Below are 20,711 nucleotides of genomic sequence, written 5' to 3' on the forward strand. Positions count from 1 at the left end.
CACACATACATATTTGTTCATCCGTACTTGCTAACCTTTGTATCTTCTCTTCCAAACTCGGTACACAAGACTGATTTTTCACTCCCTTGCATTCTTCTAATATATTCCTCTCTTTGTGGTTCTCTGTAATTTCTCTATTCCGTCGCTTCTTTCTGATTCCTTCCCTATTCCCCCAGTCTTCCATTATCCTTGACTTGCACACAGCAAGGTTCATAATGGTGCTATTATTCGAAGCAGGTAATTGCTCTAAAGTTGTTTTCGATACAATCGTGAGACTTATCTACCACCACCACCACCACGATCATGAAACTTATCTACCCCCACCACCACCACGACCACAACGACCACCACCACCACCACCATCAACGCCACCACCACCACCATAACCCTTCATCCTTTTGTGTTTCTCCTCCCTTTACTCGCATCTGTTTCTCTTTCTTTCTTTTTTCTTTCCGCACACACACACACACACACACACACACACACACACACACACACACACACACACACACACACACACGCTATTCTAATTTGTATCTTACACCACCAATACAAACCAAGCAAACTTAAATACCACATTGACGAAAAGATTCCCAGGCACCAAGAAACAAGTAACATATCGATTTTTCAAGGGCATTTACACGATCTCACACCTCCCATTGGCAATACTGCTAATAGCGGTGGTCTGCATGGATAAGTACAGACTATAGGAAGAAGAGCAACCCAGTCCCGAGTCCAATCCCGGCACATCAGATGGCGCCATAGTTAATGGTAGCGAAACCTTCAACACTTAGATACATTGCATCCCCACTCGCTCCTCACTGCTGGTGATTGGATGTGAGAAATGCAGCAAAGGATGTTGACTGACGTTTTTCAGTGTGTGTGTGTGTGTGTGTGTGTGTGTGTGTGTGTGTGTGTGTGTGTGTGTGTGTGTGTGTTTACCTTTAAAAGTTGTTATCTTCATTTTCCAGAGGAGGGCAACGACTGAAGCCTCCAGGAATCCGTCACGGTAAAAAGGAAAGAGGATGCGATCTTTGTTTGTCAAGGATTAGTTACGTACACACACACACACACCCACACACACAGAGAGAGAGAGAGAGAGAGAGAGAGAGAGAGAGAGAGAGAGAGAGAGAGAGAGAGAGAGAGAGAGAGAGAGAGAGAGAGAGAGAGATGAGGGGGAAGAAGAGTGATGGATTCTTTATTTCTATCATAAGGGAAGGAGAGAAGGAGAGGGGAGGAAAGCTGCGATAGTGACCTGGCGGTGATGATGACACCAGACGGATTAAAAATTTGAATAATTCAGCTTTTACTAATAGCGAAAATTAAACATAAGAGCAAGAATAGAAGAGAATAATATATTACATTACTTATGACAGAAGTACACATAGTTTAAAGGTTCAATGCTCCCGGTAGCACCACTCGTACGAAAAGAAGCGGCATGGATATTTAAGTTCACGTACACACTCCAAAAAGTATCGTTACAGTGGGGTCCATTGAGTTACACACGGAACAACCCGATGGTCTCAGCTGGGTTGGTAAGCGTGTCGGTATGCGGAAAGTCAAACAGGACATGGCAGAAACATGAATGGGAGAATTTGTGAATACAGGTAATGTATATCTATGTGTATCGATCAAGCTAACTGAATATTGCTCACTCAATTCATGCAGGTGCAGGTGCACTAAACGCCCGCAGGGATACCAACATGAGTAGCCTGTTATCAGTGGATCCGTCCTTTGTGTCAGTGTTTCGTGCTGAATATGTAACGATATTTTTTTTTTTTTTGGGTGTGTGTACGTAGGTCCATTAGGTGCCCTGTGCAATCCTTTCCACGCTGTGGCGCTTTACGTGAGCTCTGTCATGAAGGACGTACAGGAAGGTCCTTGGGATGCATCGCCAGGGAGTACCACCAACCTTTCACCATGACAGCTAGGTAACAGAGGTAACATGTAGGGAGACTGTCACTCCTCCCCTAGGAACACAGCCAGGGCCTCACACCGGTGAACTGAACACACTGGTCATTATTTTACACTGCAGGGATTCTCAACCTTCTTCCACCATTTTGCTACGCAGACATAGGTGTTTCGTAATTTACCGCAGCATTCCCCTACATGAAAAAAAAAATAATAATGTCTACTGACATACCATATTAGGTGAAAATAGGTAAAGAATGCTTCATAAAGTGACTGCAACATGTAGGCCAGACGGCCTCTTGCAACTTTCCTTATTTACTTATCTTCTCGTCTTCTTGTGCCTAAAACCGGAACTGTTCATTACGCTCTTCCACGTATCTTTTCAGTGTCGTGTCTTCATCTTTTCTTTTTTTTTTTTTTTTTTATTCGTCTATTTATTTATTTTCTTTTTTTTCTTTTTTAAGGAGAGGATGGACATTGATTGTACTTGTAAGTTTAAGGATACAAGGATATTGATACTTTTCGATTATGTATATGTTCATAATATCTTGTAAGTGAGAAACCTATACGGGGTGCTGTTTTTCCTCTGTGCTAACTGAATTATTATACAGTTATTAGGTATGGGAATTACAAATATATGCAAAAGACGGAAAAATACCTTTGCTAACAAAATTAAACTTCTCAGTTCTTCATACAAACATATTTAGGTGACAATATGGATTCAGCCTGTGAGAGAGAGAGAGAGAGAGAGAGAGAGAGAGAGAGAGAGAGAGAGAGAGAGAGAGAGAGAGAGAGAGAGAGAGAATTTCCGCTGAACCCTCTATCGCGGTAACTAACACAACCTGGAGGGCGCTGAGCAGTGACGCACTTAATTGTTAACGCCGAGGGAGTGGTGTATGAGCGCCCACATCGAGGACGGCGCCTCCATGTGGATGAAAAAATAACACCGGCGTCAGTTTTAAAAGGATGACCTCCGCTGCGTGGGTCGTAGGGAACAGAATCGATAGCCAGTATCTTCAGAAGGCTTAGATAGAACTTCCGTGTCCTCACTAGTGACATTCGGAACTGTGAGGTGCGGCGTGACATGAATGCGAGTATATATGTTTTTACTATACAAACGGAAGAGTTTGACAGCAAGTGTGGCGGCTCAGTAATCATGTAGTTATATATAGGTAGGCATCCACTGTATTAATAAGTTGACAATAAGTAATGTCTGAGGCAATATGATGACAGGAGAGTGTAATCAATTCCGTCCACTTAATCTTCATCATGATTGCTACAATTACCTCATGTCACCATTAATATGATGGATTCCTCCAAGATGAGGTTAAGTAAAATCAGTGTGACGCAGTAACAGTTGGTATCTCGTTTTCTCCTTTTTTTTCTATCTGATAATGCTCTCCACATGTCACGAGTAGGTACTTTAATTCTCCTGCATACAAAATTTCAGTGCATTTGAATATTATATTAAAATTAAAGAAGGAAATGTACATAAGAAAACACATTTTACGCTGATCAAGTAACATATTCACATTTGGAGGCAATCTGTGGATGTTATGAGAAGACAAAACTGTCATAAATCAAGATTGAGAGATGATACGAAAAGTTTATTAGGGTGATGCACCAACAGAGGTGTGTGGAGAAGGTTAGGTGGTGCCTTCGTCCGGCAGTGGTATCATAGATGGTGAAAACAAATGATGCAGCGAATGATAACATGAAACTAAGAGAGGTTGGCAATATGGGACGCACCGGAGGTTTAAAGCCCTCCACGCCACACATTCAATGCAACAGTTAAGCCGGACTGCGCACACCTTACAATGCAACTAACAGATGGACCATGTCGAAGAATAAAATAAACATATACATCAATAGTAACTCATGGTCATGGTTTCCGTAATCACCACTGCTCACTAGCCAGACATCGTGCAGCCATTTCTGTTATACAGCACGGCCACTGCTCGCAATTAATCGCTAATATTACGCTCTAAAGCCACTCATATTATTGATAACGATAGAGAGAGAGAGAGAGAGAGAGAGAGAGAGAGAGAGAGAGAGAGAGAGAGAGAGAGAGAGAGAGAGAGAGAGAGAGAGTTGCATCTGTTAATGATGGCAATTTAGGACAAAGTTACCGATAAATCATCTGTTGCCATATTGTCTGACTTTAATATTTTGATGTTTTTCCGCCCCAGAGTTCGCACATGCGTTTGTGTGTGTGTGTGTGTGTGTGTGTGTGTGTGTGTTTCTAAATGATAACGTATTTAGTGTAAGAAGTATAAATGATAGTAATGGAAATCAAACTTTGCCTGGAGGAGAAAATCATAGCCATCGTGAGGATATACGCCCCCAAGTAGACTGTGCTGAGGTACAGGAAATAGTTTTTGGGGAGTAAGTGGGCCGAGAGCTCTGAACGACTGACTAGCGGAAGACACACTGATCACAGGAAGACACTCATATGGTCATGTGAAAATATGTAGAGAGGTGATCAGAAGAGGACATAGTGGCTGGGGAACTGGAAAGATGAATGACTGAGAAAGGACTGCGGATGATGATGTGCGTTTAATTTAGTGATTGTCAATACCTGGTTTTAGAAGGTAAATAAATCAGTTTATACCTATTAAAATCGAGAGTGAAATTTAATCAACTTTCACATATGTAGAAGATTTCAAATGAAAGGGATAAAGAAACGCAGTTATATATATGAAAGAAGCGTAGCAACACAGCACAACAGAAGCAGTTCTGGAATGAGTAATGGAAGTATAGAGACTGCACAAATTTTACACACACAAAAAGATATGGATATTGAAAGAGGAAAATATAAACCGGGTTTTAATGAGAGCTTATTGAAAGAATCATGTGCACTTGAGGGAATGCAGGAGCGGTGAGTGAGGAAGTGCTGAGCAAAACACTCAAAGAAATCTTCCGAAAATGAGACGTAGCTGTGGAGCAGCGAGGTGCAGGTGGTGGTGAAAGCAGAGGAGGATGTTTAGTTGATGTGGGAAAACTTTGGATAGAAGAAAAAGTAGATCTAGATGATTAAGGCATTTATAAGAGTAAATTTCGGATAAATTAAGCTAGAATATTCAGAGGCACGTAGCGAGGCTAGCTGCTGTCACAATACATGTCTCGCCCACCATTCAGGTCGTAACGTCGGTGTGACGTTAAACTAAGACGTAGTAGTAATCACTTAATCATCCACATTTGGCACCAAGGCATAGTTTTGCCACTTAGGTCGGGGTCTTAAACATCCACTGCTAAAGTTACATCTCTTTTTTTCGACGCTTTGTTGAGACGTTCTTTCAATTAAAAAAAAAAAAAAAAAAAACAGCTGGACACTGCCTCTGAAATCCTTAGTGACTGTATAAACAGATTACAGGAGGCATCTCGAAACCGAATCATTAGGTTATATATAAATTATATATCTAGAGTGTAGATTTCACTTAACCCTATCCATAATTCATCCATTAACTCCGCCTCTGCGCTACCTCAGGCAACCGACAGAGCAACGCGCCACCACCTCACATGATCTACCTCAGCTCTGTCCCCGCTATCCCCTGCTAGACCTCACTTCACATAGCTCGCTCATTGCTAAGTCGACAGGCTTTTTTTTTTCTATTCTTTTTATCCCCAAGTCTCACCATCGCCGTGTGTGTGCCTCTCGCCGCCCTGAAGCCGTGCTGTGTTTGGAATTGTTATTGCAGTCACATTATTCAGCATATTGTGCACAATTTTTTGCTTATACAAAAGTTTATCTTTCTAATTTCTAATAACCATAGAAAATACCACCTACCAAAAATGAATTAATAAATAAATATATGTGGTGAGTTAATCTAGGAAATGCTTCCAAGTGGAGACATATTAGAAAGTAATTTATGGTTTAAAACACATTTTTATTCACACAAACTTCATAAGTTCCACCATCGTTAAATCCATCATTAGGCAGTCATAGTCCAGCAGGGTGCACCCACAGCTGGAGAGAACTGACTTGTGCTGTCTAACATTCAAGCACCGAGCCAACTATTAAGCATCAGACACTAAGGCTGTTATAATGATGTATATAATTATCAGATAAATGATTAAAGGATCGGAAAAAAAGTATAAAGAAATTCGTCGATATCTGAGAAATGAGGAATACAAGAGAGAGAGAAAAAAGCCCCACCACACACACCGAGATACTATGTTTTAGAGCCCGTGTTACATAATTTCTCGGAACACACGCACACACACACACACACAAACGCACACACACATGCACACACACACACTTGATTAATGAAGTTTCCAGAATAATATAAATGATATTCCATTAGCGTTTCTCATTCTTGTGATATTAACAAAAAAATAGAAAAAGCGTTTAAAGTAACTCATGATTAATGGAGAGAGAGAGAGAGAGAGAGAGAGAGAGAGAGAGAGAGAGAGAGAGAGAGAGAGAGAGAGAGAGAGAGAGAGAGAGAGAGAGAGAGCGAGCAAGCGAGAGAGAGAGAGAGAGAGAGAGAGAGAGAGAGAGAGAGAGAGAGAGAGAGAGAGAGAGAGAGAGAACCATCTTCACAGACAAGCTCAAGCTTTTCAACCTTTTGCCAATACACACTCACTCACTCACTCACTCACTCACTCACTCACTCACTCACTCACTCACTCACTCACTCACTCACTCACTCACTCACTCACTCACTCACTCACTCACTCACTCACTCACTCACTCACTCACTCACTCACTCACTCACTCACTCACTCACTCACTCACTCACTCACTCTCTCTCTCTCTCTCTCTCTCTCTCTCTCTCTCTCTCTCTCTCTCTCTCTCTCTCTCTCTCTCTCTCTCTCTCTGTATGGCCGTGTCTATCTGCTCAATGTAGGCTCAAGTGTCCCTTTATCGTGTCGTTATGGTTCCCTTTTGTCACGCGGAGCAATTTGGAGACCCGCCAGGAGTTAGACGGGAACAGATGAAGTCAAAGACGGGAAAAGGTCTTCTTTCCTTGTCAGAGGCTGCTGAGCCAAAGACCGAGGAACGTAGATGAGTATGTTATGACGGAGGCGTTTCCCCATCCTCCTCCTCCTCCTCCTCCTACTACTACTACTACTACTACAACTACTGCCATATTATCATCATTAAAAGAAAGCCTTACTATATACTAATGAAGAAATCCGAAAATATTTAGAGACGAATTTTGCAACTATTCTTTCTCTATAACAAAGATATTGATAAGCTCCTTCAGTTACGACGGTATTATGATGTAAACTGTGGGATTTGATTTCCAGGTCACCACCACAAACCCAAGAAGACTAAAACAAAAAGTGGCGGTTGCCCAAAACAAAGCAGCGCGGCCAGCTCCTATGAGCGCTAATGAGCTGAAAGGTGTGAAATATATCCCGCGTTACTAGCGAGAATGTGCTAAATGAGCCGTTCTCATTCGATCAATTGCGCAGCTCGTTCACTCCTGGGGTAATTACAAGCACTGCTCCCTAAACTGAAGGTCCTCCCGTAAGTGGTGATTCGCGCATCTAAAAATCGCGCTAGTGAGGAATTCTGTATTTTCTCCCTAGCAATATATATATATATATATATATATATATATATATATATATATATATATATATATATATATATATATATATATATATATATATATATATATATATATATATATATATATATATATATATATATATATATTTTTTTTTTTTATTTATTTATTTATTTATTTATTTTTTTTTTATTTATTTATTTTTTTTAATCACACTTTAGTTTCCTAACATTGCTTACTGATTGGCGAGGCACTAGGCATTACAAATATAACGGGGCGTAGAGTGGCTGCTGGCTGCTGGGTGGACGGAGGGAGCGCGCAACTGACTCAGTGAGGAAAATGGGAACCACTAGCGAAACTAAAAGGAGAGGCGAAATGTGTCAAGTCTCGAGTGTTCCTAGCCTGCCTCATAAAAAAAAAAATAAATAAAATAAATAAATAAAAAAATAAAAAATGGTGGATATGTCGGCAAAACAAAACAAATAACTCTTAACAAAAACAAATAACCCTTAAGTCCAAATTACACCACACAATGTGCGGTAATTTCATGATGAATATTTAAATTTCTGTATCGCTTTCTGTAAAATGTTTCGTTCACCTACAGTACATCATTATGTTCAAATATTGTTGACTTCTGTACAGCCTCCTTGGTACAAAGAGGTAGGAAGGGCATCCACTCGGGTTAACGGTTCCAAATGCCAAAACCAATGTTCTTCATTAGGAAGCACCGTCCTAGCTCTAATAAACTAGTGAAACCGGACGTAAAACGAAAAAGAAAAAAAAAATTGTGTCCAGCACCAGATTTCATAGCGTTGTCTTACCATATATATTTTGTTGAAAAAAAAGTTACATGCCTTTCTTCTCACTCCGCAATGGATTGGAAGGACAAATCTGTGTGCTTACCTAGTAAGGACGATAGATTACGTAGCCTCGCAGCCTCAGGGAAGAGCTAGATGAAACCCAGCTCCCTGAAGAAATCTTCTTAAGACAACTATCACACAAATCAACGAGAGAGTTGAACTTGAATGTCGCCCAAACAAGAGGTCTGACGCATCAGTTGTCGCACTTCTCTCTGGATGTTCAGTGTAAATACCACACACTTGCTCCAGCGAAATTCATGCGGGGATTCATAACAATGTACTAGTGCCCGTGCTCTTTTGAATTTTTGTGCAGTTTTCAAGTCATTTCTTGTCACATAAGCAGCAGAGCGAACATTTCGTTTTAAATTATTTCAATGTAAAATGTAATGACAAGCCACGTGTACGGACGGGAGGGTAAGTATCTCAGCCGCCATCTTCACTGCTCTCTCGCCAGCCAGTAAACACTCGTGTGCCTCCTCAACACAGCAGTTCTCATTCATCTCGTCACCGATATCGCACTTCAGCTACTTGAGTCTTTAGTCAGCATGTGCTCAATCAGTAACAAGCTTCTTGTCCTGACGAACGCCCGACACTTTCACCAGCACCGCTGCACCATCCACCATCTCTACGTCCACCACTACCAACAAGCAGCATGCGACCACGCCCAGCGCCCTCAGCACGCCGTCCGACACACTGCACCATCACGTGATCACACAAATAAATGCACAATCCTGCGAAATCAAATGTAAAAGCATCAACATCAGTAAATTTTTAGACCTGAACCTATCCTTTCTGATTATTTTAGAGAATTCAATCGTCTATACTCCAGGAGCACTTCGGCTCACTACCTGATTGCGCATGCCTCCCACCGACCGAATCATCAAATCGAAGCACTGTCTCGCGCTACCACAACGGTGAACCACAGTGTGAGATCACACCAACATTTTTTACGGAATGCTTGATTATTCTCCGTCCACACACACACATTTACAAACGTGTGTGTGTGTGTGTGTGTGTGTGTGTGTGTGTGCGCACTAAGGAAAGCAAGGCAGAGCGGGACTAATGTGCCAATGAATCCCCCACACCATGTTGTTCTGACGTCATAACAACCTACACGTTTTCTGTGATCTCTGAGAGTAGAAGCGCACTCCCTTTCATTTTCCTTCACTACCATTCATGTAACATTACGAATTCTATATACGGTATGCAGAATAATAAAAGTCACTGGAAGCTTTGAGGCGGGCTGGTGCACCACCACATTGCCAGGCTACGTCCACCCTGCGGCGAAGTCACGGATGGTGGATGGCGGTATTAAGTAAAACTCGCTGCGCTTCTATCGTGCGGTTTTCCTCATCGATGGCCGATAACTATGTAGCAATGTAATTAGTGTACATTTACTTATTTGAATTTATCTGCCAACACCGTGGCCACCAGTACCGTCTTGTGGTGACGGTGATGGTGATTGTTATGACTAACTGTAATGGTGACGATAAGGATAATAGCGAGGGTGACAGTGGCAGTAATGGTGACGATGAAGATAATTGTGAGGCTAGCTTGACCATAAAGGTGACAGTAAATATCATGAAGATAACGATGAACATGATTGAGAGGACGACGGTGATGGTGAGTGATGATAATGGTGAATGTGGCGCGACGGTGACAATGAAGGTGACAATGGTAATGGTGATAGTGAAGGTAACAGTGAGAGAGACTTTACAATCGATAATTTCTTGCCCAGTCTTTCGCCTGGAGAGGTTTATACTGCTGGGATGATATGTGATGTATTGAAGGAAACTCTGATGCATGTGACACAAAAGAGACACAACCCAAAAGAGCAGTCGATCTCTTAACAGTTAATATTTATTTTACGCTTACACTACACTGGTGCAGCGAACGGGTGGTGTGAGCGAGGCCTGCAGGAGAAAAGGTACAACCTAAAGGGATTTGAACCACGGTTGAAATTTCTTTATTGTGATAAATTTGACAGTTCTGCGGTTGCTATTGTTATTACCACTTCTATAACTACGATAACTATTCCTACGACAAGGAATCAACAACAATTACAATTATATTCCCACTCACTGCGATGCTCGGGGTCAGTGTCGTGTCTATTGAGAGGCAACGTGAGGGGAGAGATCCTTGTCTATCTCGCCCTGCCTCGTGAACTATAACGTTCCAATAGAATCTGAATTTTTAGACCTAAAATAACACATCATTCCTTGGACACACACACACACACACACACACACACACACACACACACAGTCCAAAAAAAAAAAAAAAAAAGTCCGGAGAGTCATTCAGCTTTCCAACTCCTGCCTCACTACCTGTAAAGGTGTGAGGTGGTAGCCAGTATATCTATAAATGTTTCGTACAGACTGAATCTGTTCGCACTACCAATACATTGCCAATGTACTGTACCACGCTTGGCTGTTTCGATGTTTTGTGTTTATCTTCTTTCTTCAGATCTTGAAGTAAAACTTAAAGTTCTAATTTTATTTAACATGATATCTGGTCAATTCTGACAACAACAGGAGTTATATCTTCTAGAAGCATAATATTTTTTTCCCTTGATGTTGTAAGGGTTCAAAGCACGAGAAGCTTAACGCTGGTCTATTTTAACACAGCCGAACAACATCAATAACATCTACTACTACAACAATTACTATTACTCTACTACTACTACTACTACTACTACATTGGTTCCCAAACTGGGGATAAATTACCCCCTGTGGATAGTATAAACATTTTTCAGGGGTGATAGAAGGGTGACAGAAAAGTTAATATTTCTGGAAATCAAGAAGACTGCGGTACCTTGCATTAGGATTAATGTAACCTTAGTATGTAAAGTTGTAAAGTAAACCTGTTATAATTAAGTAATGAAGTTAAACAAAATAACAATAAACACTAAACACTATTCAGTACTAGAAAAAGAAGAAATATGTACGAGTATCTAAATATGTGGCAAGCCAAGAGTGTGTTGACAGGTACGTATGCTTCAGGACACAGTCACTCAGCAACCCTGATAACGCTCTGTCCAGTACGTGTCACTCACCGTCTGAGCCTGCCCCTTTTTCAGGTGAGGTAGACGTAAGCAGGAATATATGTGTACTGTTCTGTGCAGCATTGTTAGTATTTACCCACTCTGTTGTTTGATTTTAGCCATTTTCATCAATATTGACATCATTTTGTGAAAGGTTAAATTGGGTAATGAGCTGAAAAAAAGTCTGGGAACCACTGTACAACGCAACAACAACAATTATTTTTATTATTACAATACGCGGCAAGATTAGTACTGCATTATAAGTGCAGTGCGTGAAATGATGTGTGGCAGGCAGGTCAAGGGAATGTGCCGAAGGGGAAGACGGATAGTACTGGATTACTGTGTGTGGCTGGTGAGACGACGTGATGATATACCGTGTGTGTGTGTGTGTGTGTGTGTGTGTGTGTGTGTGTGTGTGTGTGTGTGTGGGGTTATGGGGACTGTTACATAAAAGGCAAACGTGGAAGATAAAGAACTGTTACACTGAAGGAAAACGTGAAGATAAAGAAAGGAAAAGGAGCAGCGTAGAGTTTATGGAGTAGTAGTTAATTTCGGGAATCGTGTGCAAGTTAAAGGGTTTGTGTGGAGGATTGTAAGTAATATGTAAGAGTTGTAAGTGTGTTGTGAATGGCTGTAAGCTTTATCTTATGGTTGCAGAAATCGTGGGGAGGCTGTAAGGATTGTGTAGAGTTTTTATGGAGTGTGGAAGGCTTGGACTGCAGACTGTTACGTTTCGAGGTATAAAATTTAATAAAAAAAAAAATATGCATAAATGAAAAAATAAATAAAAATAAAATGTCTATCCCCATCAGCAACCTTCTACCTGAATGGAGGAAAAACCATAAAACTGTCTCCCTGTCTCAAATAACAAAGTTTTTTTTTTTTTAACTCGATTCTCAGTTTGTCCGTAACTTATTGTTCATGCGAGGTAGCAAGCGCGTGCGCACACACACACACACACACACACACACACACACACACACACACACACTATCAAAAAACTGCTCTAAAAAATTTATAATTCAACTTTTTTTTTTTTTTTTTTTTCATTTTAATCCTCTCAGCCTGTCTCTTCACCCCTTGTTTCACTATCCCTCCCTTCCTGCCTGCCTCTTTCCGTATCATCCTTCCCAGACCCGCACCTATCTTCCTTTACCTCCATCTCCTCTCATCGTGTCCTGCCACGCACACCTTCCACTCCCTCTTTCCCTCCTCATCACTGACTCTGGCCGTCAACTATACGCGGCCGTCACGTGGCAACAATATTTCAGGCGCCTGGTGACCGGAATGCGTTCATATCTATGCTAATGTGCGTGCTGTGGTAGTTAAGGCATCAGCGAGATCCATATTTAGTATGAGGGTATGAGAGAGAGAGAGAGAGAGAGAGAGAGAGAGAGAGAGAGAGAGAGAGAGAGAGAGAGAGAGAGAGAGAGAGAGAGAGAGAGAGAGAGAGAGAGAGAGAGAGAGAGAGAGAGAGAGAGAGAGAGAGAGAGAGAGAGAGAGAGAGAGAGAGAGAGAGAGAGAGAGAGAGAGAGAGAGAGAGAGAGAGAGAGAGAGAGAGAGAGAGAGAGAGAGAGAGAGAGAGAGAGAGAGATTCTATCTGCATGTATTCCTCGAGGGTACGTTTCTTCTTTCCACGTTTTGCATTTCCCAGCAGCCAGGAGGATCCCTAGAGGGCATGGCGAAATACAAGGGGAAGTCAGTCACTCTCTCTCTCTCTCTCTCTCTCTCTCTCTCTCTCTCTGTATATATATATATATATATATATATATATATATATATATATATATATATATATATATATATATATATATATATATATATATATATATATATATATATATATATATATATATATATATATATATATATATATATATATATATATATATATATATATATATATATATATATATATATATATATATATATATATATATATATATATATATATATATATATATATATATATATATATATATATATATATATATATATATATATATATATATATATATATATATATATATATATATATATATATATATATATATATATATATATATATATATATATATATATATATATATATATATATATATATATATATATATATATATATATATATATATATATATATATATATATATATATATATATATATATATATATATATATATATATATATATATATATATATATATATATATATATATATATATATATATATATATATATATATATATATATATATATATATATATATATATATATATATATATATATATATATATATATATATATATATATATATATATATATATATATATATATATATATGTGTGTGTGTGTGTGTGTGTGTGTGTGTGTGTGTGTGTGTGTGTGTGTGTTTTTTTTTTTTTTTTTTTTTTTTGCGACGATACTCGTTGATTAACATCGTCCTCCTTCTAGTATATCTAAGACAATACCTTTAAAATATATTAGAAAAAGAACACAGAAATTTTACGTTCAACTTTCAGATTTACATTATGCTTTCTGAAATAACTCACTTTTTTTATCTATACAAAAAAAAAAAAAAAAAAAAAATCGCTTGATTTTCTGACAGCAACCAGTAAGTCTACGAATATTACTCGCCTTCACTACAATAAATATTGGTGGCCAGGACTATATAGAAAAAAAAATTTTGTCTATCCACCTTACTGTGTTATTGCATCAGTTAATAACAACAGTTACCTCAGTATATAACGGTAACTTCATAATACGGATGAGCTCAAGACCAAAAGGAATATAATATTACACGTATCCAGCGTCACAATGGTCAGTTATTTTTTTGCCAGCTTACCTTTTACACGGAAGTCATTTACATGAAGAATTAAAACCATAGTAATTGGCCATCCCTCAGCAAATCTCCCTACCCCATTCATTCAATTTGTATTCATAAGTGTCTGCCTTTTGCCTTTATTAGAATTCATATCTGTAGTAAACGTAATTTCCGGAGGGTTAAGAGGCAGGGTAATTGCATTGCAGCTTCCCCGTCCTTTCAGTTATATACTCATGCGATTAGAAATTAAGCTACTATAATTAGAAATGTAATTGTCCTAATTATATAGATGTGAGCTTGTATTTATCTATTATTTTCACTAGCACAATTTAGTATTAGTATACCTATTTTGATTAACATTATTACCATTATTATTATTATTAATTATTATTATTATTATTATTATTATTATTATTATTATTATTATTATTATTATTATCATTATTTCTATTACTATCATTATTATTATTATTATTATTATTATTATTATTATTATTATTATAATTATTATTACTATCATTATAGTTATAATAATAATAATAATAATAGTAATAATAATAATAATAATAATAATAATAACAATAATAATAATTCAACAACAATAACAAAAACAAAAACAACAACAACAACAACAATAAGTAGTAGTAGTAGTAGTAGTAGTAGTAGTAGTAGTATCACAATTATTGTTATTATTTTTATAATTGATATCGTCATCACTATCAATACAGTTATCACCATCATTATCATCATCACCATTATCATCATTACTATTGCTATTATTCTCCTTTTCACGTTTATGTATATTTCCATCTGAGGAAGCATTATTTTCTACGCTTTGCCTTCCCTACATTCCTTCCCTCACGAGGTATTTTTGGCAGTAATTCGATAAGCATTAAAGTCACGACCTTTCCCATCTAGTCACTGTAACTATTATATTATAAATTGAGTCCCTGAAATGTATAAGTCATCTTACTTTTCATACGATGACAGTCGAAAGCACCCAATATTTGGATCAATTAATATCGCTATCACTATTATCATTAACATTACAATCAGTGCCACAATCCTCACTACCACTATCATTATCATCACCACTACCACAACAAACACTTCCTCTTCCTCCTCCTCTTCTTCCTCCTCCCATTGCCATTTATCAAACAAGGGAGTGAGAGGAAGAAAGTGCAGTCCAAATTCAGCTTATTGATAACAAAATGATGATGGTGATGGTAATGGTGAGAGGGATGGAAATGAGGATGATGCATTCTCACCTTTAATAATGGTGATTTATCTTATTTCAGTGCCTAAGTTTCTGAAATCTTGCACGCACACACACACACACACACACACACACACACACACACACACACACACACACACACACACACACACACACACACACACAGTCCTTTAATTAGTAAAGTATGTAATTAGCGACAAGGATAAACGAATAAGAAAAAAATGCATCAGTCTAATTAAAATGAAGTACTATATGAAAAAAAAACAAGCATTCCTTTAGAGCAATTATGAAAAGCTCGAGATGACGTAAAAGGAGAAAAATATATATATAAAAACATAGTCCTTCAAAGCAGCGGAGGAGATGAAGAGTATTCTTTGGGATTCGACTTACTTGCTTCTGCTATATATTCTTCAAGACTTTTCATGCTTCGCTTAATTAATTTCTTGTTTTCACGACGGATTCTGTCAAATTCCAATTTATATGCTTCGTTCTTGGGTGACTTATATTTATAGTTCGCGCGCTTCTTTTGAGAAAGGCTTTCTTTGGGCTCGTCATTCCACCACTTAGGTTTATTTTTCATCACAGATCGTCTCTTTCGAAATGGAACACATAATCTTATAGCATTATTTAATTTAGTAGTGAAGGCCTCCCACGACTTATTAATATCTGTTTCCAGTATAGTTTCACTCCAGTCAGCGTTGTTTGAAAGTGAACGGAGTCTAGTGAAGTTCGCTCTCTGGTAGTTCAATACCTTTTCCTTACTATCTTCCGCTGGACTTGCCTTAATTACGATACTGAATGTGATTATACGAAGATCGCTGGTACTGAATTCTGGGCCAGCATTAACATCATTAACTAGATTTTCTACTGTTGATAAAATAAAATCTAAAATATTATTATCACGTACCGGTTTGTCAACATATTGATAAATATCACTCTCTAGCAAATTAGAACACACCTCACGCCCTGTATGCCAGGTAAGTGTATCGCCTCATCTCACTACTGGCAGGTTGAAGTCTCCCATAATAACAGTCTCACAATGATTACTTGTTTCAAAGATTAACTGAGATAAGTCATGGTCGATGCTAACAGATTGGCCAGGGGGTCTATAAATTAAGCCGATTTTTACTTTATTAGATCTATTTTTTTTATTTCAATAAAGACGGTCCACGTTACTGACGATCTCTGTTTTCACTAAAATTGGGTGGAGATAATAATTATTATGAATGTATAAGATGACTCCTCTACCGGTTCTGTTCTCTCTTTCGCAACTGAAAATTACATAGACTGGTAAATTATATTCCACGATGAGATTCCTATTTGATGTATCAAGCCACAATTCAGTAACTCCAATAATATGATTTTTTTCATCCCTGCGAGGGCTTCGAGATCTTCAAATTTGTTGCGGAGGCTGCGCGCATTAACGTAACAAGCTTTAATGTTGTCTGAGTCTGGGGTCGATCTAACTTGTTGCTCCATCACGGTTAAGCTGCTATGGTAGTTTCTGTGCCATTTTTTGACGTCAGAAACCTGGTTGCAAAGTAGCCTTCCGAAGAGCTTATCAACGACACATAGGTTCTAATCTGATATTGGCCCAGTACAAGGTTTAGCAGCGCTGCAAGCCAGGGAATCCTCGGAAAGGCCAACGCCTAAACGCTCAATTCAAAATGGTCAGACCATAAGCTCTTCTTTGCTTCCACTACCACCATCATCACCAATTCTTTCGTCAATATCCTTCAAAATTGTATTTCTATGGCCGGTAATATGAGTGTGCATTGTCAGTAATAGCATTAATATTAGTTACCACTATGCAGTTTCGTATAAAGGAAAAAGAAACTCAGACAATGGACACTATTTTTATCCGCTACGGCCGAAGCCCTCTTGTTTTTAGTTCTTGTGTGGTCAGTAAGACGTTCCAATAACACACACACACACATTATCCATCAATTTAACAGGAGCTCTGATCACGGGAAGGAACAGGGCATGGACCAGGTGGGGAACGTCAAGTGCGTGAAGCCTCAAGTATTATTTTTTGAGGAGGTTAAACCAATCACAGGGAAACAGAAGCCTTCACCTGGCAGGCAGTTGACAGGTGTTGCTACTGAGTAATTAATAACACTGGAGCGACAATAAGTTTACTGCTGGTCACTGTACATTAGATCTGTTTGTATTATGTCACGACAATAAAAAAAAAAAGTCAGATTCGTAAGATAAAGGGATAAAAACAATGTGACGAAATTCAAAATATGAAAAAAATTATATACATGTATAAAAAGGCAAATAAGAGATACATGCAGGAACAATGACAATTTATCACTCTTTATTACTGACGCAGTGAGAAAAGAAAAGAATGCTAAGAAAAATCCTTCCTGTAAATTTGTGAAGCTCATAAAATTACTAAGCCAATATACCAGACACACTCCAGGAACAGAGAGAGAGAGAGAGAGAGAGAGAGAGAGAGAGAGAGAGAGAGAGAGAGAGAGAGAGAGAGAGAGAGAGAGAGAGAGAGAGAGAGAGAGAGAGAGAGAGAGAGAGAGAGAGAGAGAGAGAGAGAGAGAGAGAGAGAGAGAGAGAGAGAGAGAGAGAGAGAGAGAGAGAGAGAGAGAGAGAGAGAGAGAGAGAGAGAGAGAGAGAGAGAGAGAGAGAATAAAACAGCGAATGGAAGTTGAAACGATGCACAATATCAATACCATAAAAAGAAGAAACAAGAGGAACAAACAGATTTATTAGTCGCATATATATTTCAAGGGAATCTATTTTTAGACAAACGACCTTCACTTCTGCAATTTTTCTTTTCACCTGATATTTTATTTACCTTATCGTTCTTCCTGTGCTATTCCATTCACTGTACATTCTCCTGGAGCAAAGCAGGGACAGTTCACATATGGATTATTATTATCCTTTTTTTTTTTTTTTAATAAGTCCACGATAAATTAGAGATAATAATACATGGAAAAAAAAAAGCAAATCAACATCCCTTTCTTTTCTTTCTTTCTTTCTTTCTTTCTTTCCTTTTTTTTCTGTTATTCCTTCAAGCTATAAATCACCGACTGAAATATTTTGCCTGTTTTACGAATTCTATTTTGCTGATCGCGGCGTCTGGCTTCCATTCCCGTGACCTTTCCTTTTATTTTTTTTATTTCTTTTTCTTTTTACAAGTTACATGCCAATCTCTTTTCTGTTTCATGTCGGTGCGTTGTTAGAGAGAAGGCTGGAGGATGTGGAGGGCGTCTTGTCATGTGTATTCTATCTTCTTTCCCGCACTGTGCTTAATACCTTCACTAAGGGTAGCATATAATTCAGGAGGAGGATGGGGAAGGGGGGGGAGGAAGAAGAAGAAGAAGAAGAAGAAGAAGAAGAAGAAGAAGAAGAAGAAGAAGAAGAAGAAGAAGAAGAAGAAGAAGAAGAAGAAGAAGAAGAAGAAGAAGAAGAAGAAGAAGAAGAAGAAGAAGAAGAAGAAGAAGAAGAAGAAGAAGAAGAAGAAGAAGAAGAAGAAGAAGAAGAAGAAGAAGAAGAAGAAGAAGAAGAAGAAGAAGAAGAAGAAGAAGAAGAAGAAGAAGAAGAAGAAGAAGAAGAAGAAGAAGAAGAAGAAGAAGAAGAAGAAGAAGAAGAAGAAGAAGAAGAAGAAGAAGAAGAAGAAGAAGAAGAAGAAGAAGAAGAAGAAGAAGAAGAAGAAGAAGAAGAAGAAGAAGAAGAAGAAGAAGAAGAAGAAGAAGAAGAAGAAGAAGAAGAAGAAGAAGAAGAAGAAGAAGAAGAAGAAGAAGAAGAAGAAGAAGAAGAAGAAGAAGAAGAAGAAGAAGAAGAAGAAGAAGAAGAAGAAGAAGAAGAAGAAGAAGAAGAAGAAGAAGAAGAAGAAGAAGAAGAAGAAGAAGAAGAAGAAGAAGAAGAAGAAGAAGAAGAAGAAGAAGAAGAAGAAGAAGAAGAAGAAGAAGAAGAAGAAGAAGAAGAAGAAGAAGAAGAAGAAGAAGAAGAAGAAGAAGAAGAAGAAGAAGAAGAAGAAGAAGAAGAAGAAGAAGAAGAAGAAGAAGAAGAAGAAGAAGAAGAAGAAGAAGAAGAAGAAGAAGAAGAAGAAGAAGAAGAAGAAGAAGAAGAAGAAGAAGAAGAAGAAGAAGAAGAAGAAGAAGAAGAAGAAGAAGAAGAAGAAGAAGAAGAAGAAGAAGAAGAAGAAGAAGAAGAAGAAGAAGAAGAAGAAGAAGAAGAAGAAGAAGAAGAAGAAGAAGAAGAAGAAGAAGAAGAAGAAGAAGAAGAAGAAGAAGAAGAAGAAGAAGAAGAAGAAGAAGAAGAAGAAGAAGAAGAAGAAGAAGAAGAAGAAGAAGAAGAAGAAGAAGAAGAAGAAGGAGGAGGAGGAGGAGGAGAAGGAAGATGAGGAGGAGGAGGAGGAGGAGGAGGAGGAGGAGGAGGAGGAGGAGGAGGAGGAGGAGGAGAAAATGAAAAGAAGAAAGAAAGAAAGAAAGAAAGAAAGAAAAGAGAAAGGTGAAGAAAATGATGGAGAAAATGCACAAGAGAGTAATGTGAGAGAAAGGACGAAAGAGAGGTGGGGGAGGAGAGGCAAGTACAGTAAGAGAAGAGAAGAGAGTAAAGAGGAAGTGAGAGAATGAAAATAGTGGCTGCCTCAGTAGAGAGATGAACAACTAAAATTCAAATCTAAACTGTGTATTTCCGTAAAACGTAGTCACAGGCAAGATGTTATACTCGTACCTAGATTAACTAAAAAATAAATAAATAAATAAAAATAAGAGTACTTACTATAAATCACAAAAGAAATTTCCAACATAATTAAAGGAGTCTAAAATAGACAATAGAATTATAACTAAGAGTCACTGAAAGAATATATGTATATGACAGTAATAGGTTTATTCAACCTAATGTCACTGAAATAAATAAAAAAATAAATAAATAACTACGAGTATTCATAAATTTCCCTAAATATAGCCTTTAAAGTGTACAAACTTGAAGATTTAGTGATGTAAGTACGGGCAGAAAATTCTCGAGGTAACGGGCTAGAGCTTTGATCTTAATTCTTACAGTAAGCACTCCGCGGACAGTGCTTAACTTTGTGCTTATGTTAAGTACGATTTGGAAACTTAAGCACGAAACTATGCATAACGCTTGTGCCAAACACAATCCTATACTTAAAATGCTTTGTGAATACGTCCCTGTTGTTCTCGGTAATATTTTTTTCTCTTATCTATCAGTTTATGATAGCTCCTGGTATTCATTTTTCATATCGTCTTTATATATATATATATATATATATATATATATATATATATATATATATATATATATATATATATATATATATATATATATATAT

This window comes from Scylla paramamosain, chromosome 2 (assembly GCF_035594125.1).
Source record: "Scylla paramamosain isolate STU-SP2022 chromosome 2, ASM3559412v1, whole genome shotgun sequence".
In the NCBI taxonomy this organism is placed as follows: domain Eukaryota; kingdom Metazoa; phylum Arthropoda; class Malacostraca; order Decapoda; family Portunidae; genus Scylla; species Scylla paramamosain.